Source organism: Cebus imitator, unplaced genomic scaffold (assembly GCF_001604975.1).
Source record: "Cebus imitator isolate Cc_AM_T3 unplaced genomic scaffold, Cebus_imitator-1.0 Scaffold159, whole genome shotgun sequence".
NCBI lineage: Eukaryota > Metazoa > Chordata > Mammalia > Primates > Cebidae > Cebus > Cebus imitator.
The window spans coordinates 4,813,309-4,831,386 of record NW_016107474.1 but is presented as its reverse complement, the minus strand read 5'-3'; the positions used below and the strand labels follow the sequence as shown (position 1 = coordinate 4,831,386).

At 47.0% G+C, this 18,078-nt stretch overlaps 1 long non-coding RNA gene across 1 annotated transcript in view; it reads left to right on the top strand.

Moving 5' to 3' along the window:
• Positions 1-761: 761 nt before the first annotated feature.
• The window catches only part of LOC108314692, a 19,218-nt gene continuing 1,901 nt past the window's right edge, over positions 762-18,078 (top strand). Inside the window, exons 1-2 of the long non-coding RNA XR_001829611.2 lie at positions 762-815; positions 1,685-1,761. This is a non-coding gene — a long non-coding RNA (uncharacterized LOC108314692). The remainder of the gene's footprint in view (positions 816-1,684; positions 1,762-18,078) is intronic.

Genomic DNA, 18,078 nt, shown 5'->3' with positions numbered 1-18,078 from the left:
TCCAGGAGATGCCATCTCAGCTCTTGATTCGAATGGATGGCAGCCACACTTGAAGATATACCAGAGGAAGATGTAGGTACTCCCATCTGTGTTCCCAGATAACCAGCAGCTTTATGGCCAGGGCACATGATAAGGAGCTGAAATCTCAGCAGCCACACGAGTGAGCTCAGCAGTGGATCCTTCAGGCCCCATCATGCAATCCTGGACTGCAGCCCTGGGTGTCCATTTAACTGCAGGACTGAGCTGGAACCACCCAGATGATCTGCTCCTGGATTCCCAACTCAAAACAATGTATGAGATTTTCAACATTGGTTGTTTGAAATTGCCAAGTCTTAGGATAATTTGTTATGCAGCACTAGCTAACTCATACACGTCACGTTTCTGCAGCAAAATACCTTGGACCTGGGGAGAGCTGGAGATAGTCACTCATTACCACCCAGTACATGGGAAAGTGATTACTGACAGGCTCAGAAATGTAAGAAGATGCTTAGAAGAAACGGGCTAGTGAGTCTTCTTTGCTGAAGCCATTAATTGCTAGATCTGAATGTTTTGCGTTTCTGTGATGGAAAAGGTGAAAAAAAAAGGGGTTTTCTTTTTCTTTTTAAGAGATGGGGTCTCTCCTTCTGTCCCTCAGGCTGAAGTGCAGTGGTTCAATCACAGCTCACTGCAGCCTCAAACTCCTGGGCTCAGGCAAAGTTCTGATATTTTTTTGAGCACCAACAGTACTCAGTGGTGACTATTTACTGTTTTCTCCCTGTCAGGTGTTCCACAGACATCCTACATGCCTGACCTTAATTCACTCTTACATTTGACAGGTGAGAAGACCAGGGCTCAGACAACCACACCATTCCATGGGGTTTGTGGGGCCAGAGTAGGCCTGAGTACAGCTTCATGGAGGCAGACCATGGGGAGGGCAGGACTCCTGCATGCCTGAGAGAATCTCTGCAGGATGCAGGAGTTCAGAAACTACCTACTTAAAGGGGTAATGTTGATCTGTGTCAGGGGTGCTAATTGAAATTTGGGGTTTTAAAGAAAAACTTCTGGCTAGGTGCAGTGGCTTATGCCTGTAATCCCAACACTTTGGGAGGCCAAGGAAGGTGGATCACTTGAGGTCAGGAGTTTGAGGCCAACGTGATGAAACCTCATTTCTTCTAAAAATACAACAATTAGCTGGGCATGGTGGCATGCACCTGTAATCCCAGCTACTCTGGAGGCTGAGGCAGAAGAATCGCTTGGACCTGGGAGGCAGAGGTTGTAGTGAACCAAGATCATGCCAATACACTCCAGCCTGGGGGACAGAGTGAGACCCCATCTCAAAATAAATAAATAAATAAAAAGTTTCCAGTTCACTAAAGGAGTGCCTTCACTGATTGCCAGAACAGCTTTTTCCTCTTGGTATGTAAAGTTCTTGGCTATTTGACCTTCTCTGCCAGGAGAGCCCTTCCTGCCTGTTTCTGCCCCTTTGGGCCCCTTTCTGGAGAGTCTGCTCCCTGGTGCCATCCTGCACTCCCGGCCCGTCTTCCTTTGGGGTCCAGGCCTGAAACCTCTGGGGTCAGTGTTGGGGCTCTGCATGTATCCAGTGCTCAGCCCAGTGCTGGGGCAGAGGTGGTGCTCAGGAAAGATCTTGAAAAATGAGCAGGTCTCCAGCTGAGGGGAATCTCACACCTTCCAGCAGTTTCCTCAGGACTTAGGAGCTCCACAGACAAGATCTGTGGCAACAGTAACGATAAAATCATCCCATGTGACCAAACTCCTGCTGCAGTAAGAGCTAAACACCTGGCATCTTACTTTGCCCTCGTTACTATCCCCAAGAGCAGACGGGGTTAACAGCCCCTCTTTATAGGGGAGGCAATGGAAGCCCCAGTGCCTTCAGGAATCGGAGGTGATGCCTAATGCTGGCAGTGGCCAGAGCAGGGCTCCCAACTTTGCAGGATTGTTAGGGCAAGAGGGTGGGGGTATCGCCCACCGCCCCTCCCAGCATCAGCAGCCCAAGCCGCTGTGTGTGCCGAGTCCCCTGTATAACTTTCTCCTTTTGCTGAGGAAATGCTATTAAGAAGACAAAATAAGAATTAGTTACCTAGGGGCTAGGTGTGGTGGCTCACGCCTGCACTCCCAGAGCTTTGGAAGGCCAAGGAGGGCAGATCACTTGAGCCCAGAAGTTTGAGACCAGCCTGGGCAACATAGTGAGATCCCATTTCTACAAAAATTAAGAGATTAGCCAGGCATGGTGGCACACGCCTGTAGTCCCAGCTACTTAGGAGGCTGAGGAGGATCACTTGAACCTGGGAGGTCAAGGCTGCGGGTAGCTATGGTTGCACCACTGCACTCCAGCTTGAGTGACAAAGTAAGACCCTGTCTCAAAAATAAGCCCCATCCCCCAAAAAACCCAGTTACTTAGAGCTTTGCAGAAATCTTCAAAATCTATCAAAACCATCCCATCCAATATAAATTACTGCATACATTATAGTGAGCTAAAATAAGTGCATTTTTGGTAAATTATTAAATTTGGTAAATTCCGCAAGTTGGTCATCCAGCAAAATGCTCCCATGGGGGAAGTGGCAGGAGGAAAAGCAGCTCCACCAGGGCTGCCGCTTGTGCTGGTGGGCAGTTGGGACTCGCTTCTGTGAGGGGCTTTCTGAGGCGTGTGCAGGCTGCAACTAGGAAACTCCACGGGAGTTACTGCTCTCTCCCACACTGGTGTGGTCTGTCTTTGGCATTTCTGTGGCTGGACGGCTTCTGCAGGTGTCCCATGAGGTGGTGTCAGAGAGGCTGCGTTTGAAAGCAAGATGTACATGGTGCAGCCAGGCAGGGTGATGGCTTCACCTGTGCACAGCTGGTTGGTGCAGAAATTGCTGGAGCAAAATGGCATCAAGGGCATGGAGTGTCCAACATGCCAACCTCAGAGATTGACCTGCTCCTCCCCGCCATGCCCTGGGCTTTCCCACAAACCTCCTTTGCTCACACAACTCCCTTTCTGTCCAAGTAGGATCACGTTTCTCCTATTCAAAGTGGAAAATGGGCCATTCCATTGACCAACACCCCATTTGAACATCCTTCCATGGACTTTACTGACTGCTCCTAGGTCTAGGATTTGGGCATAAAGCCATTATGATTCATGGACACATTTACATGTCAAGGGCAGGTTGGAGAATATTTATTGGCTGGTTCACTGTGAAATTTGTGTGTGGTTTATACATTTGTCTTCAAACCAGCCAGACTTCCTAGGGTCTTCCCAAGGTCAGACCCAGATGTGCAATTGCTCATCACAGGATAAATGTGGATTACAGATGTCAAGGAGATGAAAACATTCTTTTTCTCGACATAAGCTGTTTGTGGTTCTCTTTGTCCCTTTCTGTCGGCAAGTTTATTTTTCCTGACTGCCATTACTAACTAAACCGTCTGCCTCACTTACAAGCTCCGGGGAGGGAACCGAGTCTTGGGAGGTAAAATTGCTGATGGACTGTTTTCCAGACCAGGGCTTGAAGACACAATGCTTGCTGGCAGGTAACCAGCTTCCCCGTGAGCCCCATGTAGGAAATCTGCTCAGCTTTTTAGGGAGAAATCCTAACTCTCTTATAATGAATAAATGTATGACACTAAACAATTCACTTGTCGCTTAACAAATATTTACCAAGCAGTCACCACACATCAGGTGCAGGGCTTGGTATTTACATGTGTGAAATCATTTAGTTTTTTTCATAATCCAATGACATAGACTTTCTTCTCATTTTAAAGATGTGGTTGGTTGGTCAAAGAGAGAAGAGTAAAAATTTCTTCTATCCTTACCTTCCTTCTGTTTTTTCATACATTTCACTTCTACATGTATTATAAATGCCATAATACATGTTATTATATTTGTGTTGTCATTATTAGTAGTATTATTTGAAGTGGAGTCTCGCTCTGTCATGCAGGCTGGAGTGCAGAGGTACAATCTCAGCTCACTGCAACCTCTGCCTCCCGGATTCAAGCAATTCTTCTGCCTCAGCCTCCTGAGTAGCTGGGATTACCAGCACCCACCACCATGCATGGCTAATTTTTATATTTTTAGTAGAGATGGTGTTTCACCATATTGGTCAGGCTGGTCTCAACCTCCTGATCTCAAGTGATCCACCCGCCTCAGCATCCCAAAGTGCTGGGATTACAGGCGTGAGCCACCACACCCGAATTTAGTTCTTTTCATAATCCTATGACATAGGCTTTCCTCTCTTTTTACAGGTGTGGTTGGTTTGTCAAAGAGAGATGAGTAAAAATTTATTCTATCCTTACTTTTATGCTATTTCCTTATACATTTTACTTCTACACGTTACAAATGCCACAGTACATTATTACACTTGTATTGTTGTTGCTATTATAATTATTATTGTTAAGATGGAGTCTCACTCTGTCACTCAGGCTGGAGTGCAAAGGCATGACCTTGGCTCACTGCAACCTCCACGTTCAAGCAATTCTCCTGCCTCAGCCCCCCAGGTAGCCGGGATTACAGACACCCACTTTCACACGTGGCTAATGTTTATATTTTTTGTAGAGACAGGGTTTCACCATATTGGTCAGTCTGGTCTTGAACTTCTGACTTCAAGTGATCTGCCCACCTCAGCCTCCCAAAGTGCTGGGATTACAGACATGAGCCACTGCACCTGGCCAGTATTATTATTATTTTTTAAACCTGTTTAATTGTATTTGTATTCAACAGTTAATTATATCTCTTTGGCTATCCTAGGGTTTATAGTATACATCCATCTTTAATTTTTCACCGTCTACCTACAAATAAGTATCATACATGTATAATGTTAGAACTTCATAGTTCCAATTTCTCCCTTCCATTTTTTTATATTGTTGTCATACATGCACTTATGAATCTGTACTCCTTTGTTTCTAGTTTTGTTTTAGACCAGGGCTGTCCAGTCTTTTGGCTTCTCTGGGCCAAAAGAAGAATTGTCTTGGGCCACACACAAAATACACCAACACTAACCATAGCTGATGGCTAAAAAAAAAAAGAAATCACAAAAAGTATCTGATCATGTTTTAAGAAAGGTTACAAATTTGTGTTGGGCTGCATTCAAAGCCATCCTGGGCTGCATGTGGCCTGTGGGCTGCGGGTTGGACAAGCTTGCTTTAGACATTAAATATTTTAGAGTGATTTAAAAGTTTTTTCATACAAACTTTCATTTGAACAGTTTCCAGAGCTCTTCATTTCTGTGTATAGAACAAAGTTTCTGGTTCCTTGCTCCTTCTACTGAAAAAGTTCCTTTAATTTATTGTTGCACAAGTCTGCTGATAATTAGTCACCTCAGATTTTATTTTTCTGCAATTAAGAAATTACTTTCACTTATGAAAGATATTTTTCACTGGGGTAGAAGTCTTTGCTGACATTTATCTCTCAGCACTTTAAAGATGACACTTCATTTATCCTCTGGATTACATAGTTTCTGATGAGAAATCTGCTGTCATTCTTAACTTTGTTCTTTAATTTCTTGGGCTGCCCTAAATATGTTCTCTTTATCTCTCTCTTTTTTTTTTTTTTTTGGAGACAGAGTCTCACTCTGTTCCTGGGCTGGTGTGCAGTGGTGTGATCTTGGCTCACTGCAACCTCTGCCTCCTGGTTTCAAGTGATTCTCCTGCCTCAGGCTACCAAGTAGCTTGGACTACAGGTGCGGGCCACCATGCCCATGTAATTTTTGTATTTTTAGAGAGTTGGGGTTTCATTACGTTGGCCAGGCTGGTCTTATACTCCTGACCTTGTGATCCACCCGCCTCAGCTTCCCAAAGCACTGGGATTACAGCATGAGCCACTGCACCTGGCCTCTCTTTATTTTTTAGTAGTTTAAGTATTATGTGTCTTTAAAATTCTGCTAGGGGTTCTCTAATCTTTTTGGATTTGTGACTTGACATCTTTGATTAATTTTGTAAAATTCTCAGCCATTGACTCCGCAAATATATCTTCCACCATTATCGTTCCCTCTTTTTCCTCCTGAGATTCCAGTCACATGGGTGTTAATTATTTATGTCATCCCGAGGGTTTTAAAAACGTCATCATTGTTATCATTGTTGCCCTCCTACCCCTCTCCCTCCTCTTCCCCTCCTTATTCTCCCCTTCCCCTTCTTCTCTCCTCCTTTCCTCCTCTTCCTCCTTCCCTCCTCCTTTTTCTCCACTCCTCCCCTTCCTCCCTCCTCCTCATCTCCCACTCCTTTCCCTGCCCTTCTCTTCTTCCTCCTCTTCTCCTTCCCTCATCCCCCTCCTCTTCCCCCACTCCTTCCTCCTTGTGTTTAGTTTGGATAGTTTCTATTACGCTGTCTTCAAGTTTGTTGGTCCTTTCCTCCACTGTGTGGAGTCTACTGATGTGCATGAGAAGGGTGCTCTCTATCTCTGTCACCACCTATTTTATTTCAGAGGGCTCACCTCATTTGTTTCTCCTCCTTCAGGCATGATCTCTTGAACTGATGACTGTTTCATCTATTTCATTTTCTTAGCCGTATAGCATGAGAGGATGAGTCTCGTATTTGTTCTTCTAGCATTGCCAGAACCATGCTTTTATTTCAAACTTGTCTATGCCTTTGATGTTTATTTCTTATAGGCAGCATATCACTGGTCTCCTACTTACTTGGATCAGAATGAGCAGGATTTTTCTGAGTCTAGGCCACATTGAGAACAATCTCTGATACATTCTTTATGTGCTCATAGAGACTACAGCTTGATGTTTCTGAGGTGAAAAGGGAGAGATCTGTGTGGGCTGTGTTAGGACTGCTGACTCTGGAATCAGACAGACCAGTTCACATCCCAGCTGGGCAGGACGCTTAGCCTGTCTGAGACTTCGTTTCCTCGTGCATGAAAAAGAATGAAAAATGTTTGTCATAAGAATTAACTGCAATGATCTGTATCACCCTCTCTCCTTTACCACAAGACCTGGTGTTCAATAGACGCTTTTTTTTTGAGATGGAGTCTTGCTCTGTCACCCAGGCTGGAGGCAGTGGCATGATCTCAGCTGACTGTAACCTCTGCCTCCCGGGTTAAAGGCATTCTCCTGCCTGAGCCTCTTGAGGAGCTGGAATTATGGGTTATGCACCACCATGCCTGGCTAATTTTTATATTTTTCATAGAGACGGGTTTTCACCATGTTGGCCAGGCTGATCTCGAACTCCTGACCTCAGGTGATCCACCTGCCTTGGCCTCCCACATTGCTGGGATTGTAGGCATATTATTTCTTTTTCAGAGATGGCATTTTGCTCTGTTGCCCAGGCTGGAGTGTAGTGGTGCAATCGTAGCTCACTGCAGCCTCAACCTCCCTGGCTCAAACTATCCTCCCGCCTCAACCTCCTGAGTAGCTGGTACTACAGGCATGTACCACTAAACCCAGCTAATTTAAAGAAAAAAATTCTTTAGAGGGAGGGTCTTGCTCTGTTGCCCTGGTGTCAAACTCCTGGCCTTAAGTGATCCTCTTGCCTTGGCCTCCAAAGGTGGAAAGGAGGCTTGTGTCAAACTCCTGGCCTTAAGTGATCCTCTTGCCTTGGCCTCCAAAAGCATTGAGATAACAGGTGTGAGTCACTGCCCCCAGCCCATGTACATGTTTTTGTATGGACAGAGGTTTGCATTTCTCTTGGGTATATACCTAAGAGTGGAATTGATGATTGATATGGTAAATCTATAGTTAACATTTTGAGGCACTGCTACGCTGTTTTCAATAGCAGCTCTACTGCTGCCTTCCCACCAGCATTGCTCGTGGATTACAACTTCTCCTCATCCTTACCAACTATTTCCTGTCTTTTTGATTCTGGCCACTCTTGCAGAGATGGTGTGGTGTCTCATTGCAACTGTGACTCGCATTTTCCTCATGTACTCTCATGTGCTTATTGGCATCTAACCACTTGTGAATCTCCTTTAGAGAAATATCTCTTCAATGCTTTGCCCATTTTATTTATTTATTTAGAGCCGGAGCCTCACTCTGTCTCCAAGGCTAGAGTGCAGTGGTGTCATCTCGACTCATTGCAACCTCTGCCTCCCGGGTTCAAGCGATTCTCCTACCTCAGCCTCCCGAGTAGCTGGGATTATAGGCACCAGCTACCATGCCTGGCTAACTTCTGTATTTTTAGTAGAGACAGGGTTTCGCCATGTTTACCAGACTGGTCCTGAACTCTTGACCTCAGGTAATCCACCTGCCTTGGCCTCCCAAAGTGCTGGGATTATAGGCATGAGCCACTGCACCCAGTCCTTTGCCCCATTTAAAATTAATTATTATTTTATTTTTATATTGTAAGCATTCTTTTTATATCTTGGATACAAGTTCTTTATTAGTTATATCTACATAATATTTTATAACCCAGTTTTTTTCCCCTACTACATAATATGCTATGACCAATTTCCATTTCAAAGTTCCTTTATGGTTTCATCTTCGGAAACACAATATTCCGTGGCATGGTCTGGTGCACTGTGACACATTTAATCACTAACTAACGTGAGTCATTTGGGTTACATCTCATCTTCTGATATTACTAACACTGCTGCAAGAAACATCTCTGTCGTCCAATCTTTATGTAAATCTGTGAGTATTTCCTTGGTGTAGTTTCCTAGAAAAACTTTCCTGGGTAAAGGGATGTACCCAGGTTTAAGGCTTATGGTTGACAAATAACCCCCTGGAAAGATGGTTCCAATGTTTACTCCCCACCCAGGAGTGCATGAAAATGCTCATTTTGCTCATACTATAGTGAGTCTTGGGCCTAATGCTGGCAACTGCTGAGAGTCTTGGTGAACAGCAAACTCCAGGATTGGAATTTCCCAAGCTTTGTGCTATGAAAACACTAATCTAAAAGATGGTTGTTGCAGGGAAATCAATGCTAGTACAATATTAGTTTTCTCTCTTAAAGTGACTATTGTCTTGAATGTAAGTACCATAGTGTGTGTGAGAGTGTGTGTATGTGGTTTTCATTAATTCATTTATTGAACAAGTGTTTATCAGGCACCTACTATGTATCAGATATTGTTCCAGGGACCAAGGAGTCAGCAGAGAACAAAGTAGGCACAGTCCCTCTCTTTTTGCTGACACTGCTGAACTGAGGTTCAGTGTGGGTCAAGCAGGGCTTTGGGAAAGGAGCAGAGGGGCCAGGGATCTGGGGGCTGTCGTGTGTGCAGGCTGTGTCCCACTGTGTGTGTGAGTGTGTGTGTGAGCTTATAGAGACTGCTCCAGGAAGCGCTCTCTGATAAGGTGGCATTTGGGCAGAGCTGAAGGAATGGATGGAGCAAGCCGCATGGCTATCTGGGAGAGGAGTGCCCTGGACAGAGGCGGCCATCCGTGTGGGGCAAGACCCAGGGCATGAGTGTGTGGAGTGAAAGGAACAGTGGGGCCAGTGTGGCTGCAACAGTGTGGAGGGGGACAGAGGAGGGCCCAGGAGGAGGCAGGCCACGGCAGGAGCCTCAGCTTTGAGTGGGTGAGCTGGCAAGCCATTGGATGGTTTTACAGAAGGGTGACGACTTTTTTTGTTGTTGTTGGTAACAAATTTATTGTGATATAATACACGTAAAATATAATTCACCCATTTATCTTGTGTGATTAAATGGTTTTAGTACATGCAGAGAGTTGGGCAAGTATCACCACAATCCATTTTAGAACATTTCATCACCTCTGAGAGAAACCCCATGCCCTTAGCCATCACCACCCTCCATTCTCTCCTCCCCAAGCCCTCTGCTTTCTGTCTCTACAGATTTACCTGTTCTGGACATTTCATAGAAATAGAACCATACACTATGTGGCCTTTGGTGTCTGGCTTCTGTCACCTGGCACCATGTTTCTGAGGCTCATCCAGGTTGGAGCATGTACTAGAACTCCATTCCTTTTTATGGCTGAGTAATGTTCCAGTGTGTGGATGGACCACATATTGTTTACCCATTATCAGTTACTGGACATTATCAGTTGCTAAAAGGTTGCTTTCACCTTTCAGCTATAATGCTGCTGTGAACATTTGTGTGCAAGTGTTTGTGTGGCCAGAGGTTTGCATTTCCTGGGGGCACATGCCTGGGAGAGGTCAGATGCTGGGTTGGAGGGTTGCTGTATGTGTAACCTTCGGAAGAATGGCCAGGTGGCTTTCCAGCAGCTGCACTGTTTTACGTTCCCACCACCTTCCCCATATCCTTAGTCCCAACTTGCTGTTGTTTGACTTTTGACTACAGCCAACCTAAGGGGTGGTGGCGTCTCACTGTGGTGTCGTTTACATCTCCCTGGTTACTGGTGATGATGAGCATTGTTTCATGTGCTTATTGGCCACTTGCTTATCTTTTTTTTGAGGAAATGTTTATTCAGAACCCTTGTCCCTTTTTTACTTGGGTTATTTATCTTTTACTTATTGAGTTGTAAAAACTATTGATATATTCTAGGCCCAGATCTCATACTACATATATGACAAGATGTTTCATACAAGATATTGCAAGTGTTTACTTCCATCAGTGCGTTGTCTGTTCCCTCTTTGATAGTGTCCCCTGAAGCTTTTTAGGTTTGATCAGGTTTGTGTTTTTTTTCCTTTTGTTACTTGTGGTTTTGGCGCCATAGCTAAAAATCCTTTGGAAATCCCCAAAGTCATGAATATTTATCCCTGTGTTTTAAGAGCTTAAAGTTTGGGCTCTTACATTTAAGGGCTTGATCCACCTTGAGTTGATTTTTTGTGTATGGAGTGGGGTGGGGGTTCCCCCTTCACTCTCTTGCATGTGAAGCAAAACATGTTTTGTCTTTCTTGTTTAGAAGCCCTCTGTGAGTATTGTGGGGAGAACGAATTTTAGGGACAAGAAGGATGCTGGGGGACGGATTTCTTCTATGAAAATCTGCCTTGAGGAAGGTCTGCTCTAGAGCCAGCTGATGAAGAAAGGGAATGTGATTGGAAAACCACAGTTCGGCAACCGGGTGGTCATGACTGGTGTTTGAAAGAGTCATCAGTAGATGCTAAAACTAGTGGGTGAAAATTTCGTGGGTAACAGCATTTTTACGTGGTCTCAAAGAACCTCCTCACAGGGTACTAATTACAAAGGGTAAAGTCTTAACTTTATAGTGAAGAAAACTGGCAGACACCACCTTGATCGATATCAGTGTCACCTATGCACAAACAGACAGCCTTCATGGCCTTCTGACACGCAGCACTGAGAAGGATGCAACGTCACTTCTGTGGATTTCCTGCCCGGAAGGCAAACCCTGGGTCTAACCATCGGGAGATAGCAGGCAAATTCCAACTGAAGAACATTCTATAAAATAACTGGCCTGAGAGAAAGGCCAGAAAGACTGATGAATGTCCCAGGGGAAGGAGACTAAAGAGATAAAAGAGATGTGACAACTGACTGCAACACAGAATTCGGTATTTTCTTTGGTATACAGGCCTTTATTGGGACAGTTGGTGAAATGGGAGTCAGATCTGCAGATTCAGTAGTAACACTGTGTCCAAGCAATCCTCCTGGTTTTGAGGATTGTGCTGTCTTTGTTTTCAGGAAATACACATTGAAGTATTTAGGGGTACCAAGGCATCATGCCCTGGGTATCAGATCTTTTTTAATTTTCACATCAACTTATTTTTATCCCATTTTCCAGATGAGAAAACTGAGGCTTAGAGCCATGAGACGTGAGCCAGGGTGGAGGCAGCTCTTTCCTCTGCTCAGCATCCAGCCTCCTTCCGGCCGCTTGTTCTCTTGCTGATCTGTGCATCTGCACCTTCCCTCTGCCCATGTGCTTGGTGTGGGCAGGTGCAGCTCCGTTCTGGACCCTGGTGTAGCCCCTGAGACTGGCTCAACCGCCTGCCCTGTGACAGGAGCTCAGTAAATAAATACCTTCTGCATGAAGGGAACTTAGCACACTTCAGACCTTGGCTTTGGGACTGAACCTTGGCTCAAATTCTGGCTCTCCTACTGAGAAGCTGTGTAACTTTGGATAAGTTAGTTAACCTCTCTGGGACACATTTTTTGTATTTGATTCCTATCACATGGGTGTTATGCTGAAGATCTAATAACACAGTCTGGGTGCAATGGCTTATGCCTGTAATCCCAGCACTTTGGGAGGCTGAGGTGGGTGGATCACCTGAAGTCAGGAGTTTGAGACCAGCCTGACCAACACTGTGAAACTCTGTCTCTACTAAAATTATGAAAGCTGGGTGTGGTGGCGTGCACCTGTAATCCCAACTACTTGGGAGGCTGAGATAGGAGAATTGCTTGAACCCAGGAGGTAGAGGTTGTATAGTGAGCTGAGATTACACCACTGCCCTCCAGCCTGGGTGACCGAGTGAGACACCATCTCAAAAAAAAAAAAAAAAAAAAAAAAAAAAAAAAAAAAAAAAAAAAAAAAAAAAAAAAAAAAAAAAAAAAAAGATCTAATGACGCAATGATGCTGATAAAGTGCTCACTGCAACACCTGGCCTGGCACAGAGGTGCAGTTCACATTTACTGAAAGAATGAGTAAGCAGGTGAATGAATGAAATGAAAGTTTCAGGTGGTCTCTACCTCCCAGGGACCCTAGCTTGTCCTTTAACAGTATTTATTGGAAGTGCCAGGGAGGGGTTCGCTTGGAAATTTAATTTAACAGATGATGTGTCCCCATCTCGTATGTGCTTTTGTGTGTCCTTCCTGCTGTCTCTCCCACCCTGTGGAAGCTCTGGGCAGCAGGCCCTGCCTGCCTCATCTGTGCCTCTCCCAGCACACACACACTGTTGTGCACGGCCAGCACGCATGCCTCCTTGCTGATGACTCTTCCTGTTTCCTTTGTGACATATTGGTGAGATCTCTCCTGGTACCAGGTCATACCCAGGGCACTGAGCGTCTTTGGCTTCTGATTTTGTCTGCCCTGCACCTCCAAGTTCTTCCCTCAGGAGCCCCCAATCTTGCTCATGGATGGAGTTCCCTTGGCCTGGTTGTCCTCCTCCTGGAGCCCCCCAGGGCTCCTCTCCAGGGTGCTCCCAGTCACAGGAGGCCCACATCCTCTGGTTCATGGGCCAGGCTGGTGCCCGCCCTTTGACCCATGCAGCACCTGTGTCCCCGCATCGCTGCCTGAGCCCAGGGAGGCCAGCCCACCCTGCTTTCCTTATGAGCACCTTGTGCCCTATTTACTTCCTTTGCTAACTGGGCCTGGAGAGGCTGGCTGCTCAGGATGTCCTAGGATGGCTGCTGGGTCCAGCAAGCCCGACACCAAGCGGGCGCCACATCCCTGCCGGCCAGGAGGTGGTGCTGTCCCCTGGTATATGGCCCGAAGTGAAGGCGAGCACAGACTCCCCTCCTAGTCCGGAAAATGCTGCCTTAAGATCAAGGAAAAACAATAGATATTTCGGCCAGTTATCTGGAAGGAAAAATAAACTCAGTGAGTTCAGGCCTCTATTCAAGTCCTGTACCCGAGCTTTGAGGACCCATCTGAGAGTGAGGAAGGGGCTTCTTGGAGCCCTGCCTGGAAATCCTGTGGGAAAGGCTGGTGGGGCTGAGACCTAGGGCTGCTTTTCTGAGGGATAGAGACAGTGGCTCTGGGCTGTGCACAGTCCCTGCCTCTTGCCCTGTGCCCCTAGGAAAGTGACAGGGTCTCCTGAGCCTCAGGTCCTCACCTGTGAAATGGAGATAAAAGTCCAGGTGCCGTGGTGTGATCGAGGGGCTGCAACTGAGCCTGTGAACGTGCATTGTGGCCCTGGCCTGCTGCCTGGGATGCCTCCACTTCAACTGGGGTGTTGGTCCTGGCAGGTTGCTATGATCAGAGACTGTGGGAGCTCTGAGATATGCCTGCCACTGAGAGGGGCATTGTTGAAGAATGCAGCCCTTTTGATTTCTAGGGGAATGGGCCTGACATTTCTGGAGCACCTGCTGTGTTCAGGGGCCAAGTGCACACAGACGAAGACTCGACCCTGCCTCTCAAACTCAGAGGGATAAGTGTATCCTGCTCCCTCTGGAGTTTCTGGGGAACATGGGCAGAATGTGGCCTCTTCTCTCCTGGGTGCGTTGGAGGAAACGACTTTTGAGCTGTGTGTTGAAGGACAATTAGGATTTCTTTGGGGGAATTCGTGTGGGAAGGGCATTTGAGCAGAGGGAACAGTCTAGGCGGAGTTGTGAAGGCAGGAAAGTGTCCTCTGTGGCTCAGCGGCTGTGGGGAAGCCAGGAGGAGGAGGACAGGCAGTGTGCGGTGGGTCCCTGTGAGTGTGGCCATCACCCTAGGCCCATTAGTGCGGGGTGGGCTGTTGGGGAGAACTTTACGCCGGAGCAAAGAAATGCCTTACAATGAGAAACAAGCACAAACTGCACCAGTGTTAGCTGTCATCCGAAAAAGTACGGAGACCACTGCCGACGTCCCGAGTGGCTTTTCTCAGAGCCCAGAGATTTTAGCCTCAAAGCACATAAAGGGAAAGAATCCCAGGATTCAGCAAATCTACTATTTATGTCTCTTCTCTTTCTGTTCCCCACCTGGTCCCCCCACCTACTTTTTTGAGATGGTGTCTTACTCTGTTGTCCAGGCTGGAGTGCAGTGGTGTGATCTCAGTTCACTGCAACCTCCATCTCCCAGGTTCAAGCAATTCTCCTGCCTCAGCCTCCTGAGTAGCTGGAATTACGGGTGCCCGCCACTGTGCCCAGCTAATTTTTTGTATTTTTAGTAGAGAAAGTTTTCGCCATGTTGGCCAGACTGGTTTCAAACTTTTGACCTTAAATGATCCACCTGCCTTGGCCCCCCAAAGTGCTGAGATTATAGGTGTGGGCCACCACACCCGGCCTCCTGCTCCTTTCTTTGCATTTTAATTTTTTTGTGGCAATGGAGTCTTGCTCTGTCAACCAGGCTGGAATGCAGTGGTGCAGTCACAGTTCACTGCAGCCTCAGCCTCCTGGCCTCAAGCAATCCTCTGGCCTCAGCCTCCCAAAGTGCTGGGAAGTACAGGCTTGAGTCACTGTGCCCGGCCATTGCCTCTTGGTTTCTGCCCCCCTGGTCTCAAGGCTTGTGTGTTTTTTCTTTTCCTCCTGTGCTCTCTGCAGCTTCAGGCTTGGGTAGGCGACTTGCAGAGCAATCTTTGCTCTGGGTACCTGGGCCTGGGGCCTGGGGTACCTTGTCCCTCAACACCCCAATCTTATTTTCAGAGAACCACCCCTAGACTTCGGAGGCGCTCATGGGAGGTGGTCTTAGGCCCCAGGCCCTTTCCGACGCCTCCTCTGAGCTTTCTCCCACCCACCTGTGCCCATCACCCCGGCAAGGTGAAGTTTGTAAAAGCCCCTTTTGAATCTCCCAGAGTTTTATCTGGAGGGCCGTCTAAATCACTTTGAAGGCTGTTGGCTGAACTCAGTAAATAAACACAGGGAGCCCCGGGGTTGCCATGACTTATGGTCGCTCTGTCATTTCCCCCCAGAATGCATGCCAGTGAACAGTGGCTGCCATTCTAAGGGGCTCTTTGACTCTGAACACACACAGTCCTCTCCTGGGTTGATTCCCTGCATGCTGGCATTTGGCTTTCTGTAGAAAGCCAGTGTCAGCCGTGGCCAGAGTTGATTCACTGCAGCGGGGACAGTGCCAGGGTTGTCTGGGCTCAGTACCCAGGGACGATGTGGCTGCCCCTCTGTGTCCATGTATAGGGCAGGAGGGATCCTGTTGGTAGGAGCACCCTTGGATTTAAAAGCTTCAAGGTGACACAGGGCAAGACGACTATCCCCAGTCACAAAACCATCTCACTGGATTGCCTCGGGGAGGGGCAGGGCTGAACATCCGCCTTGCCTCGCAGAACAACATTTTGGTTTTCACACTCAACACTGAAAAGTCATTAAATTGAAAGGAAACCTGTGCCCCATTCCCTCCGCAGTCACGCCAGCGCTGTCCCCAGGCACCTCACAGTGTAGCTTTTGTTCAGGGGTCCGGAGTGTAAAATTGGAGTGGCAGATTGTCGGTGTATACATTTAGAATTTCCTGGCTTTCATCAGTTGCGCCACTCAAATGACAATATTTAGTCCCAAATGTTTCCTTCCCTTCCCCTATCCCCCCGTTTCATAAGGCAGAGGGCTTTACCCCCACATTTACGAAGTAGACTTCTCTTCCATTTCTTCAACCATAATGAAAAGTATATTTATGACATTTCCCCCCATATATTTGCGATTATACAAACTCTCTTGAACATTTTAAGGGGCGTTTCTTAGAAGAACTTGACTTCCTGATTTTGAGTTTAATATAACTCTCCTTTGCTGACTTCTCCGTTCCCACTATTCATTTTATAAGGACAAGGTCATGCGCATTTTAATTCTACGGGTCGGATCTCATAGCAGCAATCTTGTGCCATTTCATTCTATTGGATGTGGCTGCATGATATTGCTCATTGATTGGAGCCAGGCAGTTTTTCTGTTCTTTAGGGATTTTTTATTGCAGTCATTTTTATTAAAGAAAGGTTTGGTGGAGATGAGAGAATTAGCTGAAGTTTAAAACTTGAAGTTTTTGTTGCTTGGTCACTTTGTATAATCCACTATTTAGCAACCCAACAAAAAGATTTTAAAGAACACATTGCATCTGGATCCTCTGATAAACAGGCACATATGCGTACAATCATGGTTTACATTTTGCAGTGTGCTGGAGAGTCTCTCAAGTAACATTTCATATCAGAGAAAGCATATGAGAATGTGTGTACAGGAAGCACTTTGGAGTGAGAAGCAGGTGTGACTCCTTGGTGTGTCAACCTGAGTGGGTTCTGATTCTCTGGTATCACTGGGTCCTGGGTTCTGACACTCGAGTGGGTGCTTATACCCTGGCGGGTTCTGATACCTGGCTTAGACCCTGATGGGCTGATGGTCAGATTTACATATCCTGTGGCCAGGCTCCTGTGCCCATTGGTTGAATTGGACACCCGTCTGGGTGTGGATAAGAAGGTGCTGGTGGACGTGGTCAGCCTCTCCCATCAGCTGACTTCAAGGGAAGCAGATTGCCCTTGACAGTGTGGGTAGGTCTCATCCAATCAGGTGAAGGCCTTAAGAGCAAACTCTGAGATTTTCCTAGGATGGATGAATTCTGCCTCAGGACCACAGCATCAGCTCCTACCTGGGTTTCCAGGCTGCTGGCCGGCCCTGTCAATTTCAAACTTGCCAGCTTCCACAGCCATATGAGCAATTACTAAAAATCTGTCTCTCTCCACACACAAATGCGCACACATATTAAACCTCCTGTGAGTTCTGTTTCTCTGGAGAGCTGTGGCTGACACAGGCCGAGAGGAGCAAGGGTTTCAGGCTAGAGCCGCATAACAGTGGTCCTGGCCACTGGGTGTCTGTGAAAATCAGAAATGTGCTTCTCCACACCTCTCTAGGTCTTCTAGGGATTTTGGATTGCTTTCCAGTACACATGTGTTCATGTGCATGCGTGTGTGTTGGCAGTGCCGTGTGCATGTTCATTCAGGACACATACCACTGCAGGTGAGTTCTCTGGTGGGCACACCCCCTTCAGTAGACACAGGCTATAATGCCCACAGTCACTGCCTTGGGCAGGATCCTGGGAGAGGGTGTCTCAGGCAGTGAAACTTTTGAGTGGGCCATGATGACGTCTTAGGGACCAAGGCTAAATCAATGGTGGCAAGCCCGGATATCCACCAGGGGTAGCTGGCATTGTACATGGGCCAAGTGCAGGTGTTGGGGGGCCATGCAGCCACATCACCACGTCCCTACCCAGCTCCCCAACATGTGAACTTGGACCTGAGCCAGCTGCTGAACCCTCACCCCCCAGTCTGCAGGTGTAAAAGGAGGGGTGAAATTAGTAGTTGTCTCATCGGAGGATGGGGAACAGGGTGTGGGGATGTGTTAATGCAGGCGATGCCCTCAGAAAGGTCCCCCACTTTGGGGACCACATAGGAAAAGTGCTTTCATTCTTAGGAGGACAAGCTTCTGCCTGGGCGTTGGTGGAGTTGGGTTCATGATCCAGGCTGGCCCCTCACATGCTCTGTGGCTTTAGGGAAGGTTCTAAGCCTCTCTGAGGCTCATCTATAGGAGGAAAGTGCAGAAACTGAGATGTCTCATAAGCTTGCTGAGAAGATTACATTCCAAGAGGAAGAGGATCGTCTGGTCAGATGCCAGGCCTGGAGGGAGCTGTTGTTGGTGGCCTGCTGTGCTGGGCACTACTGTGTGTGCACACCTTGTCAGGGCCT